The sequence below is a fragment of the Onychomys torridus genome, chromosome 18 (genome assembly GCF_903995425.1).
Source record: "Onychomys torridus chromosome 18, mOncTor1.1, whole genome shotgun sequence".
Lineage (NCBI taxonomy): Eukaryota > Metazoa > Chordata > Mammalia > Rodentia > Cricetidae > Onychomys > Onychomys torridus.
In genome coordinates, this window is record NC_050460.1 from 28,320,465 (window position 1) to 28,336,485 (window position 16,021).

At 45.3% G+C, this 16,021-nt stretch overlaps 1 protein-coding gene and 1 pseudogene across 1 annotated transcript in view; both read right to left on the reverse strand.

Moving 5' to 3' along the window:
- The window catches only part of Prim2 (DNA primase subunit 2), a 224,475-nt gene that overhangs the window by 174,162 nt on the left and 34,292 nt on the right, over positions 1-16,021 (reverse strand). The window lies entirely within an intron of this gene.
- On the reverse strand, positions 11,175-12,601 carry LOC118569687 (annotated as a pseudogene).

Here is a 16,021-nt window from a genome sequence, read left to right on the forward strand (position 1 = left end):
CATTCCACACTTTAGTAAAAACTTGTTAATATACTAATTATCTTGCCATCCCCAATGATTGCTAAATCATTATTGCCCCAGTGAAGGCAAAACATGGGAGAAAATTTAACTTGAATATTTCCCAAGGTTTCCTTCTGTCAATATCTGAAGAGATTCATAGAAAGAACAGCAGCGAAGGGCCTATAGCTCACAGTTGGTAGTGTGCTTACTCGGTGAGACTGGGTTCAGACCCTAGCAATACATAAACCCATGCATGGAGGCATGCTTCTATGCCAGCACACAGGGGTAGAGGCAGGAGGATCAGAAATTGAAGGTCACGCTTGTCGACCTAATGAGGTTAAGATGAGCATGGGCTACATAAAATAGCCTTTAAAAATAAAAATAATAGAGAAGGAAAGTGCAATAATCGGAAGAAAAGAAACAGAAAAGTTCAGGTTAAGTCCAGGCGTAGTGACATCTATCATCTCAGAACTGGGGAAGCTGAGCACATGACATGAATTCATGGCAGCTAAGCTACATAGTGAGATACTAACTTAAACAAACAAACAAAGACTAAATGTAAGCATTAACCAAATCAAGAGTTATGCTATTTATTAAAATATCTATTAAAGTTAAGAATGGTTAGCTTATTTCTCAGACTTTTAGTCACATACAATACTTGAAACTTAAAATATTACTTTTTCGAGGAACTAGCATTTTATTATTGTGTGCTGATTATATCCTCATAAAAAGACTGACAGGACTGAGTGGATAAAAATTCTAAACTTCCATACACAAAGACGGGGCTGGAGAGATGACTCAGCAGCTAAGAGCACTGAGTCATCTTCCAGAGGACCTGGATTCACTTCCCAGCACCCACGTGGTGTCTCACCATCTTCTCTAACTCCAGTTCCAGGGGATCTGACATCGTATTCTGGCCTTCACGGGCACTGCACAAATGTGGTGCACAGACATACATGCAGGCAAAACACCTATACTCATAGTGTTTTTTAGTCTTTTAGAAAGAGAAAGCAAATCTCTCCCATTAGAAAGAAGAAGGTACAGACAGACGTACCTGGAGTACTACATCACACGACATCCTCATCACTATTCTCCAGAAGCACAGGCAGTGGTAGCTCACACCTCAAACAGTAAGGCACAGCAGCCAGCAGTCACGAGTAAGCAACAAACACCAGGCTCTAACTTGTACTTGGTCTGTTTGCTAGTGTCTTCCTGTGTGACCCAGGCTGGCTTCACTCAACTGTTCTCCACCAGCCTCTCCAGTGCTAAGATTCAGAAAACACATGGTGACAAGGATGTGGGGAGCCCTACTCATTCCTAGCAGGAATACAAGCTGTGGAGGTATCTCAGAAAGTGAGAAACAGAACTATCCTATGATCCAGCTGTGCCGCCCCTGAGCACACACCTGAGCATATATGCCTATATCCTACCACAGAGGCACATGTCCATCCATGTTCATCACTGCTCTGATCATAAAAGCTAGAAACAGAAACAGCCAGATGTCCATCAGCTGATGAATGGATAAAGGAAATGTGAAATTTAATGCAATTTTATTCAGCTACTTAAAAACAGGAATCAAGCATCCTTGTGTTAGTTCTCTCTCCTCACCATCCTGTTTTGCCCTAGCTCTATCCCTCTGCCTATCATTCCCTGTCTTTTCCACATCTCTTATTAACCTACTTCCTTCAGTGGCCTTCCCCCTCCCCCTGCAATGGCCCCTTTTGACCTGCCAGGTTTCTACAAATACCAAATAATGTAAAACCACAATCTAAAAAGCATGCTTTTGTGTATCTGGGTTACCTCACTGTGTATAATATGTTTCCGTCCCATCCATTTACTGCAAATTTCAGGAGCTGCAATAAAAATCAGATTCACAATATACACCTGTGGTACAGCTGCGGTATAATTGTTAGAAAGGTAACCAACAGCTTCCTGACAGGGGCAACCGATACCTGGTACTGTAACCCTTGACCAAGAGTGAGGAGCCAATTTAAATCCTACTTTCTCCTGCGCTTATTTGAAATTTTAATGTGCATGCTGATGTCGCCACCATGAATGGTAACAACTGCTTAGGTGTCCTGTTGTACGCCAAAATAACTTATCATACTGCAGTTAGGAGCAAGGGCACCAACCCGCTCTTTTACAATGGCTTGTGACAGCAACCAAGAAAGAAGCTTCCTGTGAACACGCAGGAAGGCTCCCATCCTGAGAAGATACTAGCTTCTAGACACATCAGTGCATAGGAACCACTAACAGTGTAATATGGTACCTTCTAATATTAGCAACTATATCAGCCAAACAGATCAGTTCTTAACTGCTTACAAAGAAAACGCCAGGGAAGCTCACAGCAGTGTTCAGAGGCCTCAAGAAACAAGACTACAGTTACAAGAGACTTCACTTGTCCAAACAGACTGCTGCCTTAGACACAAAATCCAGACAATTAAAAATGAACTCAAGAACTTTTAAAAGTAACTAGATAAAGTGATTAAAGAATGGAATAAGACTTTCTTTCACTGAAACCTATGCTCCAAAAAGAAGAAAGCTGTCTAATCGTTCTTATATTGGAACTTATGAAATCAGGAACATCCCAGCACCTACAAGGCACTAAGTTCACTCTCCAGTATACAAAAGAAGATAAAAGTAATGCACCCTTTCAAAGTAATCAAATACATTTAATCTAAAAATGCATGTCACTTCCTGCTGTGAATAAATATCATATTTCCCTCGGTGAATTAAAATGTTCACTCAGGAGCTGGAAATACTGCTCTTGTAGAGGACCCAGGTTTGGTTCCCAGCACCCACATTATAGCTCACAACCATCCATCATTCCAGTTCCCATGGATCCAACGATCTCTCTTGAGCTCTATATACATGAAATATACATGCAGGCAAAACAGTTGAATATGTAAGATAAAATAATCTAATAAAATATTTAAGTCACCCATTTGTCATTCATACCCTAGACTTTCATTTATCTACTTAGTTACAACTAAAATTTAAGAAAGGAAGTTCTCACTAAAAATACAAAGTGACTATCTGAAACTTTACTAGCTAGCATAAACTACTATCAACTTGATTATTTCAAATTTCTAAAATAACCCTGCATATCGTCTTTTCTCCTGTTCTCTCCTGGGAAATGTGAGCATGTTTTATCTGCTCAAGTTTTCCTTAAAGAGATTACCTACAACAATCATAAAACATACTCACCCTCTGAAAGAGCAAGACAAGATTAAGTTTTGCCTTCCTGCTTTCTGCTACCAGAAATTGTAAGTAAAAACTGATAGAGTGGAACCATTAAAAAGAATAGTAATAGAGCCAAAGGACATGAGGTTTTTATTTTAATTAAAATAGAATTTCATCATTTGCTCCCTTCCTCTCCTTCCTCCTACACCTCCCATGTTCCTCCCCTACCCTCACCCTCAAATTTACAGGGCCTCTCTTCTTTAACCATGTTGTTACATAAATATATAAAAGAATAAACACATAAATACAACCTGCTGAGTCTGTCCAGTGTTGCCCGCATGTGTATTCCTAGGTCTGGCCACTTGGTATTAGATAATCACCCAGCAGTGTTATCCCTGGGGAAGACTAACTCTCCGTCTATCAGCAGAAGTTAACTGCTTGCAGCTCTTGCCCTAGAGGTAAGCCCCACAGCTGGCACCCCTGCATGCTGCCTTCCTAACAGAACTAAGAATTTTGACTAGATAGTTTTAGTTGGTTTGGTTTGGTTTGGTTTGGTTTGGTTTGGTTTGGTTTGGTTGTTTGGTTTGGTTTGGTTTGGTTATTTGGTTTGGTTTGGTTTGGTTGTTTGGTTTGGTTTGGTTTGGTTTGGTTTGGTTTGGTTTGGTTTGGTTTGGTTGTTTGGTTTGGTTTGGTTTGGTTTGGTTTGGTTTGGTTTGGTTTGGTTTGGTTTCCTTTCATTTCCTTTCATTTCATTTCATTTCATTTCATTTCATTTTGTTTCATTTTATATTCATCAAATCTGAAACTAGGAAAACGGCTTGCTGGAGATTTTGAAAGAGAATTAAGAACTTTAGATCACCAAGCATCAGCACCATAACTGGGGAAGCAGAGGCACATGTGTATAGGCTGCATTGCTGCTGAGCCACGCATAGCCTCCTCCTGCGGAAGGACTGTCCAGGTGGAGCCCTGAGACTCACTTTGGCCAGTGAAAGTGTGAGCAGAAGTAATGTGTCAACCATAGCAAAAACGCTGTGAGCCCATGGGTGACCTGGTTCTCTCCTGAGTCAAACTGACACAGAGCTGGCTGAAGCTGGCCCACTGTGGCAGCATGAGCAGGCAGCATTTCTGTAGCTGGGTCATGTGCTGTCAGTGCAGAACTCTTGTGACCCAAATACTGAGTCCACCTGGTTTGCCTGACACATCCCCATCAATAAAGTGTTTTAAACCCCATGCCCAATTGGACTTATTTTAGGTTACATACATGTAGTAGTGTATACTATATCCTTAAAATATGTCCTACTCACTTTCTCCTAGATAGATAGATAGATAGATAGATAGACAGATAGATAGATAGATGAATGAATGGAATGAATTAAGATTTAAACTAAACACATTAAAAAATAACAAAGCCAGGTGTGGTGTCACACAGGTACTTGGGAGGTGGTGGCAGGAGATTAGGGTGAGAGTAAGTTTGCAGAGGTTCAACCAGTCTGGATTACAAAAGAAAATAAAAATGAAAGGAATACATAAATGTATGTGCCTTACATACATACCATACATGTAAACAGATGGTACTAGTTAGTCCCTTGCCGTCCACAGTGACAATGTTGAGTGGACCACTTTGGAAACCGCAGTCTACTACAACGGCCTCCCAAGTCAAGCTGTAAACAAGGCTGCCCAAAGACTGAAGTTTCTGTACGTAGCCAGTACTCCATCCTGCTCACTTGGGTTGCCACAGCTCTCCCTCTCAGGCCTCAGACTTGAAACAAGTACGCCTATCAGCCTGGCCAGCGGAGCACTTTAAACTACCACTCCAGGTTCACACAGACCTTTAAACTGAAGTCTCACTGTCTTTTCTTACAGTTCTCCAGCAGTGATTTTTACTGTACACATCACTGGTCTAAAAATCATATCCTGGAAAAAGAATCCCTTTCCCTAAAAATCAACTTAAGAACTCCTGAAAATGTTCTCTACCCAGCTTTATTTTCTGAAGCCATCGTTCTCTTTCCAACAGAAGACCCACTCTGTACCTACCCACAAGAGACACATCAGCCGGACGGTGGTGGCGCACGCCTTTAATTCTAGTAGAGCCAGGCGGATCTCTGTGAGTTCGAGGCCAGCCTGGGCTACCAAGTGAGTTCTAGGAAAGGCGCAAAGCAACACAGAGAAACCCTGTCTCGAAAAACAAAACAAACGAGAGAGAGAGAGAGAGAGAGAGAGAGAGAGAGAGACCAGCCAGAAACAAGGCTGCTTGGGAGAAGGAAGACGAAGAACCCATCAATTAACAGTCTATGGTGAAAACAAATGAGAAAGTACTGAGAATGGACGCATTGGCACTTTCAAGTGAGTAAGTGACGCCTCTCTGGAGCAATGACAAGCAGAAACCTGAGTGACAAGTCTTTGTCACACAAACCCAAGGCGATGGCATCTCCTGCAGAGACAGCAGCGAAGATACCAAGATGCCGGAAGCAGAGAGAAGAGAGGCAAAGCTGGTGGGAGGCCGTGGGGAAGGGGCTGGTTGAAGAAGCACACAAGGCCTGCCCTGTGGGGTGACCTCCGTGGGCTACACTCAGCAGAGGCACCAGGAAGGGGAAAGTAAGAGCTGATTCATCATGACTTGCAAATGACTGCGGAATGCAGAAAGAACTGGAAGAGGGTTAGAAGAAAACAGACTTAATTGGTGGGTTATCAAAAAAACAATGTCAGCCTGAATTAAAAGAGATGAGAGAGCAGCAAAAGTGAACAGATTCAGGACGCATTTTAAAGGTGGATACTGATGAGTTACAAATGAAGGCGTGGAAGAGATTCCTGTGTTTGGGGCTTTAGTCACAGGGTGGGCGGGGATGTATTTATTCACTAGTTACCAGATCCTGGTTATCTACTGCTATTTGTCTACAGTTGGACATTTATATCTTGTTCCAGCTTCCCTTGAGTCCCGTAGAGAAAGAGACATGATTGGGAGAAAGGGGGCTCGGTATTCTTTGTGAAGCAAACCTGTACTAGAGACGAAAGACCTGCGATGCCAGTGTTAACACTACAAGTAAAGGGCACTGTACATGGGACACTCAAACGTGACAATCAGTAAACCACTGAGCATTTCATCATGCAATTTAAAATGTGTGCATAGAGCAAAGGCTTCTAATGAATACTGTATAATACTGCTATTACTACTTCTGAAAATATAGAATACATCTCTACTGATGATCTAGGAAGGGCAACTTGCTTCCCAAATGCCCTGTAATCTTTAATGTCACCTGTGGACATGAAAAACAGCTGGAGAATTGTGGGCATGCCTCCCACTGGGCGCTGAGATGTATGTGCCTGTGACCAGGCACAAGTGATGTCATACCAGCTCAGGCCTAGTCTTGAAGAACAGCAGTCCTCTCAAAGGCTCATCTACTGGAAGCCATGGTCATCAAGTGTTGAAGTTCAACCATCATTCTCTTGTCTGAGGAACCAGAGGGAAAGGCTCAGCTGAGGCCATCCTTGTAGAAGTCCTCAGCTAAGCACTAGGGATGTGGAAGTTGTCACGGACATCAGAGACCAAACTAGCTAAAAACCAAGGGGCCCCACGTAACACCCACCATGTGGAGTAGAACAATGCTGTTGAGCCCAATCCAAAACCCTGAACCTCAAAACTGAGACACAAGAAAATGTGTATTATTTTAAGCTTTGGGTTATGCTTTGGTTTTTGCTTTGTTTTTTTTTCTTGGGGGGGGGGGTTGTTTGTTGCTTGTGCTGTAGCTGCAACATAGATATTATAACCAGAGTACTCATTATCCATTGAATTATTATGTCTTCATTGAAATGTAAAAAAGACAGTCATATACTTGAGGGTTTGGGGGTGTTTTGTTTTGTTTTGTTTTGTTTTGTTTTGTTCTGGTTTTTGAGACAGGGTTTCTCTGTGTAGCCTTGGCTATCCTGTATGGAAATCACTCTGTAGACCAGGCTGGCCTCAAATTCACAGAGATCCGCTTGGCTCTACCTCCCGAGTGCTGGGATTAAAGGTGTACATTACTGCTATCAGGCTTGGGAAATATTTAATTGGACAATCACAAACACACAAAATCAAAAAGAAAGGAAATAGGTATCACTAAGTCCTTATGCTCACTAAAATGTATAGAATGCTGTAGTGCTTCCGTCACATTTGTCCTTTATAATCATCTGAAACATTAAAATTAGATGAGTGATAACTTCATATCCTGACATTCTAATAAGTGTCTGATGTCTCTGTAATACTGCCAGGCTGGCCAATGTAAAGACCGCTCACCTGATTACATTAGTGCTGTTTTTCCTTTGTGGCAGAATGTGCACATATGGAATGTAGTAAAATTTACAATAAAAAGGACCTTTTTATTAAAGCTCAAATCTTCTCTTCTAAAGGAAAACAAACTTCTTTAAAAGAAAATAATAATTACTATTACTTTTCTAATAATGATAATAATAATAACAACGGTGACAGTGGCACCAGAAGCTCAGGAAGAATCTATGAATTCAATGATGCCTAGGCTACATAGCAAATACCAGGCCAGTCAGGGCCAAACAGCAAGGATTACTTCATACCTGAGATCTTAAGTCTCCTAAGCAAGCCAGAATACCAGTAGAAGAAGCAGGTACAAGTTAGGCCTTGGAATCTGACTGGGTATGGAAGGTATGCATCCCCTCCACTCATCCCACAGCACTCCTTCAGCATGTTCTGCGACTGAGGCATGTGCCAACAGAGACACACAAAAGCAGAGTGCCACTCCATAAACTGACTGCTCTTCAATTTGACCTTAGCAAAGGCTAAGAAATAGCAAAAGTGGACCCCACCAGCAAGGAAATATGAAAGCAGCAATCATGCATGAGAGGAAGAGGCTTGGCTGCCAGCACTCACCTGAAGAACAAAAGCTCTCTGGGCCAGGGGGTACCCTCCAGCCCTGCAGAGAACAGGAGAGAAGTCCTGCACTTCCTGAATAACATCAAAAATGGCCACAGAAGTCAGAAAGCCATTAGCCTGGGCTAGAAGGGGGCATGGGGGCACACAGAAAGCCATGAGATGACTCATCCCAGGAACCTAACTCCAGAGCTCAGTCCAGAAACTAGTTATTCAAGCAACCAATGCTGAAAAGAGATTTACAAGTCATAATGAGGGCTGGAGAGATGGCTCAGGAGTTAAGAGTACTAACTGAACTTACTGGACCCATATTCAGTTCCCAGCACCCACATGGCAGCTCACAGCTGCCTGTAACTCTAATTCCAGGGATCTGATGCCCTCTTCTGACCTCTGCAGGCTCCCGCACACATGCAGTGCACATACATAAACTAAGGCATCCTCCTACACATGAAATAATTTAAGTCACAATGGCACTGCTAAAGCAGTGGTTTCACTGAGAAACACAGCCCACCACTATGCAAAGGCATCCAGGCAGCAATACCCAGTAAGATATGCTTCATACCACCCTAAGGAACTGGGAGCCTAGGAGGTGGGAGCCTACAAAGCCCATGTGGGGCATCAAACTCAGAAGTCACTTCTAATCAACTAATACATTCACAGTTATCTCCACCTCTCTCCAATCCATCGCTGAATTGCTCTTAGGCAGGAACACATTCTGACCCAGGCACAGTCCCCTTCTACAGCCTACCGCCAGAGTCCTCACATAGCTCAGCCTCCTCCTCACAGCACACTCACACACTACCATTCTTCCCAATCAGCTTGTATTCTGACAGCTGCCCCTCTCCATTATCGCCACTACACAGGCTGCCTGTGCCCAGTAAAGGCTGTTTCCTCGGGCCTTTAAATTCCTCCTGCTTTTACTTTTCTTTCCCTGAAACATCGTGTCCTCTGTCAACCAGTTTCCCTACACTTCCTATAGCACACCATGACTTTCACCTGGGACTTCACAGATTTCCAGCTCTGAACACTCTTCATTCCTTGTATTTGTCCTGGAAGACATTGATACGTCTTACACATCGTCTCTGCAGTTTCCCACAGATCCTCAACCAGCATTGTTCTTATTCTAAGCCTGTATACAGCCACACACCTCGACACAGGGAACTGCAGGATCTTTATACTACAGTATAGGGTTTATACTTGTGTGTGTTTACTAGAACATGAACCTAAGTATGAATGTGTTCTGTTATATTCCCAGTTTTTATTACAATACATGACAAAATGTTTCCTGCCTAAAATATAAACTACTGAACGTAGTTTTAGGCATTCAACCTAAGAAATGCAGAAAAATATAGAACAAGAGGGGGGGAAATGCTGTATAATGAAATACCAAAAGAGTAAGATTATCAGTGGGAGATTATGAAACATACATAATTTATCAAAACATAAAACATTAATTCACATAGGAGGACAGAAATACTCGAATGTGTAAACTGTTCAGCTGTACTAATTAGAAAGCACAGCAGAGGAACCGGGGGCACAACAATCGTAGTAAAGTAACCTAGAACTAGAGGACAGTGGTACAAACAGAGACAAGAGGTGAGTCAGAAAGATACACACAATAAGTCCAACATTATAAAGCCATGCCTGGGTCAATGTAAACATAAACAGCAGCACCCTTAAATGAAAGTATTCCTTCACAAGCTAGCGACTCCCTTGCACTTCCTATAACACAGCATGCCCTTCACCTGGGACTTCACATACATTTTTATCTCCCAAACACCCTTCCATACCTAATGGACACATGGGTAGTTAAACAGTTAAAGCTATAACGTAACTGTCCTATTAACGTACAAAGACAATTTAAGAAGGTACTGGCTTTCACTTGTTCCCAATGTTTTTTGCTTCAGCTGCTGTTTATTGACATTCAGGTGGGCTCTATAGCCACAGGCCTGGAGATGCTGCCGCAGTGGAATGGAAGGTGGAGAGTGGAGTGTGTGTGTGTGTGTGTGTGTGTGTGTGTGTGTGTGTGTCTGCGGTGACAGTGTGTGTCTGCAGTGACGGTGTGTGTGTGACGGTGTGTGTGTGTGTGTGTGTGTGTCTGTGGTGACAGTGTGTGTCTGCAGTGACGGTGTGTGTCTGCGGTGACGGTGTGTGTGTGTGTGTGTGTGTGTGTGTGTGTGTGTCTGCGGTGACGGGGTGTGTGTGTGTGTGTGTGTGTCTGCGGTGACGGGGTGTGTGTGTGTGTGTGTGTGTGTGTGTGTGTCTGCAGTGACGGTGTGTGTCTGCGGTGACGGTGTGTGTGTGTGTGTGTGTGTGTGTGTGTGTGTGTGTGTGTCTGCGGTGACGGTGTGTGCGGTGACGGTGTGTGTGTGTGTGTGTGTGTGTGTCTGCGGTGACAGTGTGTGTCTGCGGTGACTGTGTGTGTGTGACGGTGTGTGTGTGATGGTGTGTGTCTGCGGTGACGGTGTGTGTCTACAGTGACGGTGTGTGTGTGTGTGTGTGTGTGTGTGTGTGTGTGTGTCTGCGGTGACAGTGTGTGTCTGCAGTGACGGGGTGTGTCTGCAGTGACGGGGTGTGTCTGCGGTGATGGGGTGTGTCTATGGTGATGGGGTGTGTCTGCGGTGACGGGGTGTGTCTATGGAGACGGTGTGTGTCTGCGGTGACGGTGTGTGTCTGCGCTGACAGCTGAGGAGTGCACAAGGAGGGAGGGAGGCCAAAGCTGTTGGGGAAGCAGGTCAGGGCTGAAGGTTATCACACAGGAACCGGGCCCCATGCCCTCAGCCCCTACTCTTGCTGTCTCTTGACCCCAGGCCAGGGCTGGGAGTTCTCTGGGCAACCTTCTACAGGAGCAAAATACACAGAGATGCTGCTGCCCTTTGTGATCAGGTTCAAGGGTTTCCAGTTCTGCAATCCTCTTTCACCCCTGGCCCGGGTAGGGCCATATGATAGACAGCTGGGCTCTAGTCCATGTTCCAGAGGCACTAATTTTCCCGGCAGTCCCAACCCACCAGCGCCACACTATGGCCCAGAGTAAGCACTACAAGCGTTGCTGGCCTAATGGATGGGATGGGGGAGGGGATGAGCCAGGGGCTAGAAGAGGGGCTCCAGGAGGTCATCAAGGCACAGGCACTACACTCATGGTGTTGGTGAAACCAGAGCCAGGGCATCAACCAGTCAGCACAATGACCACATCTCCCTTCTTGAAGAAGCCTTGGGCCTTGCCAACATTCATGGGCAAGATCACATGGAAGTCTTAACTCCTCAGCCCAGGCATCATGTACCACATCCTTACACGGCCCAGGGAAGATGCCACGGTCCAGAGGGGTCTGGCAGGCTGTCTGGGGACTGTGCGCCACTGCAGTGATGAGCACAATGACAGCCCCATTGCAGCACTTGAAAGAGGCCTCAACAGCGCCCACAGCGACAGCTTCTGTGGGGTCGTCAGTAATAAGCGCCGGATGGCAGAGTTCCTCTGCTTCACAGCCAGTTGGGTGCTACATGTCAACAGCCTCCAGACCGTAGTCTCCTTTGGCTGTTTCTCCTGACAGCAAGTATTTCGTTTCATCTAGGACTCCGCTGGCCACATCACTGCCCTCAGCACTGGTGGGTTAGGTCTCTTGCTCCAGCATCAGTGTGGTGCAGGTGACAGGCTTCCCAGCTTGGCTGCATCGTCCAATCATCATCTTTTTGAGACAGGAAGACCACCTCTGCAGGAAATCTCAATGTTTAGGTCACCATGAACCACCATGATCCATCACTGGCCTCCAAAATCTCATCAGCCTGCAGACTGTTCTCCACTTTGCTGAGGATCTTGATGTTCTCACCCTTCTCTCCCAGGACCTTCCTAACCTCATGCACACTGGCTGCCTTAGGAATGAAAGACACAAACACCATGTCTATATCCTGCTCCACTCCAAACTTCAGATCCTGACGTAGCAGGGAAGACCAGAGAAGCTCCGGGGGGTTCACTCCCTTCTGGCTGCCCACCTCTGTCAGCACCTTTCTCCTCCACCTGCAGTGAAATGAGCCTGTCATCCACCTCCATCCCTTGCAGATGTTCTCACTGTCCAGCCACAGGATGTTCTCATCACCCTTTTCCATGTCCAGGGCGATCCTCAGAGCGGCTCCCTTCTTCAGCTCCACTTCTGCACTGCCACTGCCCGTGGTAAGTCCAGTCCAGATCTCAGGTCCCTTTGTGTCCAAAACCATGACAACGGGCCAGTAGAGAATGGGTCAGATGCAAAGCTTCCTGTGGCTGCATGCACAGTCTTAATGGTTTCTACACGGTGCTCATGAGTTCCCTAAGAGAAACTCAGACAAGCCACATTCACTCCTGACTTGATCATCTCTTTCAGCATCTCCACAGATCGAGAAGCAGGACCAATAGTACAAATGATGCCAGTGTTGCAGGCCAGGATGGGAGTGGAGTCGATGTCCAGGCAGCACATGTGTTCCAGGAAGGTGTCAGCCAGCCTGGAGCTGCTGGGCCTGAATGAAGGCAGTCCCTGCTTCACTGTGTTGTTTCAGCATGGTTCCTGAAGTCCTTGGGTATACTGAGGATCCTGCTGCCATACCTAAGTCGGAGGTCTGTATTTCAAATCTTCACAGCACCCTCTCCCCTGCCCAGGAATCTCTCCTGATAGCGGCTGGACATACTATGTTGTGGGGAAAAGGAAACAGTCTGCAAAACCATCTCCGACAATGCAGCATCAGAGGCACCAGCACTGGGCCCATAAGCAGTTTCTGAAGCTTGAGTTACTCAGCTCAGTGTCCACTGCAACATCAACAACAAAAGTTCTAGACAAGCCATTACAAAATGTGTTGGTTTAAGAGCACTGGAAAACTGAAAACTTAGGGACTGCCAGGACAAATTTTGAGGCAACCCTAACCTCAGAAGAAACAAAGCCACTCTCACCCTGAAGACAACAGAGAGGTGTGGTGATATATTGTGTCCCCCAATATATTGTGCACCCTAATAAAGCTTATCTAGAAATCAGAGGAAAAAGCCAACCACTATATTAAACACAGAAGTCAAGCACACACCTTTAATCCTAGCGTTTGGGAGGCAGAGATCCATCTGGATCTCTGTGAGTTCAAGGTCACACTGGGAACAGAGCCAGGCATTGCAGCACAAGCCTTTAATCCCAGCATTAACCATGGAGGTCTGGAGGACTGTACAGACAGAAAGGAAGTGATAGAGCTGGGCAGAAAGAGGAAGTGATGTAGCTAGGCGAAGAGAGGAAGTAAGATGGCAGGCACAGAAAGACATAGGCGTAGATATATAGGAAGTAGGTCTCTCTGGAGGCTGAGGAGTCGATAAGGTGAGGTTGCCTGTGGCTAGTCCTATTCCTCTGATCCCTCGGTTTTCACCCAATATCTGGCTCCAGGTTTCTTATCAATAAGACTGTTTAGCAATTCTTCTTACAGGCAGGGCCATGCCCCTTCTTTTCAGAGTCCCCAGCCTCACCAGGCAAAGTGACAAAAGATGAGGATTAGGGCCTGCTAAACAAAGGGGACCCTTTTCACAATAAACTGAGACACCCCCCCCAAAGGACACCCCTTGGGGGGAAGAGTAAACTAGAACTGATCACCAATCCCAGGAGGAAAAAACATGCTGTCTTAAGAAAGAACAGGAAAAACGAAGTTCTAGACTTAGAGAAACCGTGGCCACCCCATTTATATAGTGTGAGCAGCCCACTCCGGAGACTGGAGATTGTCGTAAACGAGTCTCTGGCTAGGAATACTCTCAGAAGCCAAACCTGTCTCAGAGGAGAGAAGATGCACCTGGAAATTCACAAGGAGGTGAAAGTCGAAAAGTGAAATGCGCCGCGTGATGACATCAGGCCCGCAGGGGACACGCGGAACCCAGAGCTAGGCGACTGAAGTGGGCCGGGCTTCCGGTGAGCGATGGAGATAAAAGTGATCTCTGGAGCCTAGGAGCTTTTCTAGTTTGCCTTCTGCTGCTCTGCTAAAACATTCTGACAAAAGCAACTTGGGGAAGAGAGGGTTTCTTTGGTTTATGGCTCAAAACCTATTATCAAGGGACGCCAGGAGCTCACGCAGGAGAAGAGAGACTGAAGCAGGGGCCACGGAGGAGGCTGCTTACCACCTAAATTTTCCATGGCTGGTTCAGCTTGCTTAGCCCAGGACCATGTGCCCAGGGGTGGCACGGCTCTGTGGGACAGGCTCTCCCACCAATCATGATCTCCCACAGCTGTGCCTACAGACAATCCGATGGAGCCCTTTCCTCTAATGAGGTTCCTCTTGCCAGATACAGGCATGTCTTGATAGGTGTCAAGTTGGCAAAAACTCACCAGCACAAACACCAAAAGCACCTGATTCAGGGTGTGTGGGAAACAATCCCAAAAAACACACTTTGGATAATAAATAAATTTTTAAAAAAAGAAATTTAAAAATTCAAAAATGTCTCAGGGTATATCTCAGTAGTGGAGTGTGTACCTGGTATGTGCAGAGATCTTAGGTCCAATCTCCAGAACCCCCTCAAAAACAAAACTTCTATGATGAACACAATATTCAAAATTAAAATCTCACTGAGAGTAGGGTAAACAAAACAGACTAGGGAACCATGGAACTGGAAGACAATGGTTCACAAGAAACCATCTGCAACTCAGCAGATAGTCACTGCTAGCAAGAAGAAATATAAAACATAAGATGATCTATAAAGCATCTCATTGGCAGCCCAGACAGCCAAAAGAATAGGGAGTTCAATACAACAATGGCAGAGAATTTTCCAAGCCCTATACGAGACATCATCTATATAATTAAGAAGCCTAGCGAAACCTAAGCAGAATAATAAGAACGAATTCTACTCAGGCTGAGGCTACTTAAATCAAACAGAAGTGAACCAATCAAACCTTGTAAGGGGCTTCTGGGGAGTTTTAAAGAGCACAGTGGGGCTGGAGAGACGGCTCAGCCACTACAGCACTGGCTGTCCTTCCACATGGCAGCACACAACTGTCTACAACTCCAACTCCAGAAGTCTCTTCTGCCTTCCACAGGCACCAGGTACTCAGATGGTACAGACATGCAGGCAAAATAGTCACAGACGTTTTAAAAAGAGAGAGAGGGGGGGGAGCAGAGTGGTTCTCCTCAAAAACAGACCACTTGCCAATGGCACACATGAATGACACAGAGAGCAGGATGGCAGACTTTAATGTGCTAACCGAAAGCATCTGCCAACACAGCACTCTCTACGTAAGACACCTTCCAATAAAGAGTACCATCTGTTTCCATGGTTTGAGAAAAAAGGCATTCTCATCCAACCCCCGCTCCAGATTAAAACAAACAAGGTGTACTAATAACATCTAAAAATATCCTTCAAACTATGCAGCTTAGGAACACCTGGGCATCTGTCAAAGAACACTTGGCATTTCCCTGTAAATTTCCTTGATGGAAAGACATGATTTTGAGTTACTAATGCCTTATTTACATAACTGTCCTAGCTCCTCAGTAGATGAAAGGGTAAGAGACCACTTACATCTCTTTTTTTTTTCCTTTTTTTAATTTATTATATTTGTGTTTTAATTTTACATATCAGCCATGGGTTCCCTTGTCCTCTCCCCTCCCACCTTCCCCCCAGCCCCTCCCCTCCATTCCCATCTCCTCCAGGGCCAAGACTCCCCTGAGGATTCATTTAAACCTGGTGGATTCAGTACAGGCAGGTCCAGTCCCCTCCTTCCAGGCTGAGCAAAGTGTCCCTGTATAAGCCCAAGGTTCCAAACAGCCAGCTCATGCACTAAGGACAGATCCTGGTCCCACAGACTGGGTGCCTCCCAAACAGTTCAAGCTATTCAATTGTCTCACTTATCCAGAGGGCCTGATCCAGCTGGGGGCTCCACAGCCTTTGGTTCATAATTCATGTGCTTCAATTCGTTTGGCTGTTTGTCCCTGTGCCTCTCCAATCTTGGGCTCAACAATTCACACTCTTACAGTCCCACCTCT